The sequence below is a fragment of the Mirounga angustirostris genome, unplaced genomic scaffold, assembly GCF_029215605.1.
Source record: "Mirounga angustirostris isolate CCGP_5_RB_7025 unplaced genomic scaffold, mMirAng1.0.hap1 SCAF_1, whole genome shotgun sequence".
In the NCBI taxonomy this organism is placed as follows: domain Eukaryota; kingdom Metazoa; phylum Chordata; class Mammalia; order Carnivora; family Phocidae; genus Mirounga; species Mirounga angustirostris.
This window is the reverse complement of record NW_026991709.1, coordinates 179,579,129-179,583,038: the sequence shown is the minus strand read 5'-3', so window position 1 is coordinate 179,583,038 and position 3,910 is coordinate 179,579,129.

Genomic DNA, 3,910 nt, shown 5'->3' with positions numbered 1-3,910 from the left:
ATAATTTTGGGCTACCTTAGAGCAAGTTGCATTCCATACCTAAATATCCTAGCTTGGCTTATCGATCTGGACTGTTTTGACTGCACATGGTAGAAACTGAAATCAAACCAGCTCAAGGGTAAAAGGGAAATTCTTTTGGTGGTTGTAATTGAAACGTCCAGGCCTTGTTTCTGGCATGGCTGGATCTGGTGACCTAAACGATGTCATCGGGAAAGTGCCTCTCTCCCTCTCTTAACTCTACTTCCCTCTCTGGAAGCTTTATTCTTGGTCATCAGTGGCTCCCTGAGTGCACACTATCGGTTTAGCAATCGCAAGGCAAAGGGAACGGCTCTTTCCAGCCTGTGTCAGGGAAACACCCATGCCTGATTCTCATTGGCTTATGCTGGGTGGGAACGCATCTCTGAAGCAATCATTGGTGAATGGGAGATGAGGGCCCTCACTGGCCAGAAGTGGGATGACTCCACGTAGAGCTACCAATGGCATCTGTCTTGAACCACCTGGAGTGAAAGGAGGGTGGCTCCCGAGTAGTGAGGTTTGGGATTTATTATCTGCAGGGGATTCTGGGCCAGCAAAAGAAAGACTGCTCCTAAACTCACCCACTTGTTAATATTCCAACATATTCTTTACCAGTACTTTGCTTTCTTAATTTTTTTCAAACTTATTCATCATTGCATTCTTAATTTTGGTTGTTTCCTTGTTCTCCAGGGATTCACAGCTGGTAGCTGGCAAGATCATTGTTAGCCTTCTTATTTAATTAACCACCTGCTTCTTTAATTTTAAAGTTGTGTGTGTGTGCGTGTGTGTTAATTATTCTTTTGGCAAGTCATAATATCTTTGTATGAGGCATCTAAAAGATCTATTGGGACAATAATTTCAACACTAATTCAAACATAATGATTCAAGTGCTTGATCCACTCACTTAATTCAGGTTGTTTTAATACCCTTTATGGTGCTCTTTGAACATTTCTTACAATTGACAATGAACAAATCCCATGGTGCTATAAACCTCAAGATCAACAAGTAACTTCAGGAATTTAGACAGAAATTACGTGGGAAAATTTCATCTAAACTTTCTTCTAAAAAAATCCAGTCTCCTCTATGGAAAATTCTGTAACTTTACCAAATCATCCCACTTGCCAAATCCAAAGGACATCTGTTCAGTCCTTAGCACTTAGGAAGTCTGCTGCTTTGGAAATATCTATTGATCCACCTTTCCTTCTTGAAATTCTTTACTTCTTTGGCTTCCATGAAAACATTTGCCTTGTTCTCCTTTCAGCTCTGTACCTACTCATCTTTTCTGATTTCATCATCCATCTCCAGCACTTTAAATATAGTGGTCCCCAAGATTCTGCCCATGGCCCTCTGACCCCTCACTTAACTGATATACTTAATCCAGATGATCTCATCCACTTACATATTTCTAGTCTCCACCTATTTGCTGATGCCTCTTAAGACTAGAGCTGCTCAGCCCTGACCTTGCTTCAGAGCATTTCAGATTTATATACGCAACAGTTGGCAGACTTCTCTATCCTCAGGTCCCTAGGCACTTTTAGGGTAACACATCCAAAATTGAACTCTGGATCCTTCTCAGAAATCTACTTCTACTTTCTCTTTACCATTGCCATAATGAACACATGTCTCATCTTTCACTCCAATAGCCTTCCAGCTATCCCCCAGACGCCTGCCCTATTTTTCAAGCTCACTCCCCAGCCCATTTCCCAAGCCCATGATTTCCTATCACTTTCAGGGTATACTCCAGGAGACTTTTTCTTAAAGACCACCTAGTGAATCTTTTAGGCTTTGCAGACCTACACACAATTGAGGACATTATGTAGGCACTTATATAAATACTTAAATGATAGTTACTTAAGACAGTGAAAACCATTTGCAACTCATGGGTTGTTCAAAATCCAATGACAGTCCAAATTTGGGTAGTAAGCCCTAGTTTACCTTCCCTTGGTCTTGTCTATTCTCCTCACGGGGTGCATAAGCTCCTGCTTGATCTGGCCCCTCTGTTCCTCTCTGTTCTCACTTCTCACTGCTCTCTGCCTCCACTTGGCACTTCAGCAAAGCTGCATGGCTTTTAGGGTCTTGCTCCATGCTGTTTCCTGCCTCTGGACTTTGCTTATGCTGTTTTCTTTGCCAGGCATACTCTTTTTCTCTCCTCAGTTCTCCACCAGACCAATTCCTGTGCATTTGGTACAACTCGGCTCAAGGACCTTTTCCTCTAGGGAGAATTCTCATAGTCTTCCCCATCTCTTGGTTAACTCAGAGGTGCCCTTCTGAGTTCCTACAATTCCCTGTGCCCGTTCCCATCATCACTCTTATCACATGGCAGCCCAACTATTTGTTTTTAAGGAATATTTAATATAGAGAATATATAGAAAAAGAATAAATATTAAGAAGTTGAAAAAGGTTCAGCCATAATTCCACCAACAGAAGTCAAGCACTGTTAAAATGTGGGCATGGATCTTCTATAATATTTATCATTGCTCTAATTCTCTTTATGCTGTTTTGTTTCTGATTGTTTTCTTTACTTACCATTATATAGAGAGCATTCTTCCAGGCCCCTAAAGCTCTTTGCAAGTGTCACTTTTAATTACCACTTAATTATATGTAAGCCATACTATGATTGATTTCATCATTGCTCTTTTGTTGGGAATTTCCATCACATCTAAAATAAAAGAATGGATTGTAAAAGTCTTTGTTCTAACCCTCCAATTCAGGCTCAAATGTTAGTGAAATCATTTTTTTTTTTTTCTATGTAAGTAAGCAAAGGATAGCCAGCATGCAGAACTGACATTAGGGTTGAAACAAATGAAGAGATAATTTGATTCTTCCTCTTGTTTTATAGATGAGAAAAAAAAAGGAATTGCGGAGAATGTATGATTTATCCTAGGGACCACCACCAAGACAAGAATTCCACTGCAAACAATCCAGGGTTTGTTTCATGAAATGTGGCTCAGGATCACGGGTGGCTCAGAGAGAAATGAAGCAACCGAGGTGGGTGACCATGTTTTCTTTTCAGCTTACCAGTACCAGGTATATGCCATGTATCCCTCTAATTGTGGAAGGGGATCACCCTGGGTTCAATGGCATCTTCTACTCTCTCTTATCCCTGAGATCTGCCACCCGGTCCCATTTTCCATCATTAAAAAAATTATATTCTGTGTACAAAAGGGTGAAAAGAAACATACATGTGAATGTGACATAAATTATTACATATATCCCACTCATTTATGGGAACAGAAATATGCATTAAACCCAGCTCATTAGTAGATAGATTTGGTCATAATTTACCAGCAAATGAAGCTCCAGACATGCATCCTATAAACTTTTCTGGGGAGAATCTTGAGAGAGAAAATACCATGAATGAGGAATAAAGACTGAGAGAAAATGTTCACCTGAATTGGACACTCATGAGCAAAAATACAGGATTGCAGAATTCGCATTCTATTTGAGAATCATAAGCATGGAAAGAATGAAAATGAGCAGCCCTTATATATTACTTGCAGACATAAGGTTAACGTTTATTTGTCTTGGCCATCAGGTTTTTCTGAGTGGGAACGTGACCATATGCTTCCTTTTCCAGGAGCACAGCCATCGCTAGTCAATATGCTGGCTAGGGAAAAAGGATGGCTTTACGGCATATTTAATTCCATCCTTCACTTTGAAATGAAAATTGGTGTCAGTTCCCCCCACCCCACCAAGCCATTTTCCAAATGCTAAACTCCTCTGTCTTTCATTAGACTTCTTCCCATCTCATTTGTCAATGTCCTTTTACTTCCACCAATATTTTCTACTAAACTTAAAATTAAAATGAACTCCTTTCTATCTTACCCACTGTCCCATATAATAGGAGATGAGATAGAAGATAATACTGCCTTAGTTCTTAGAAGCCTAGAAAGAG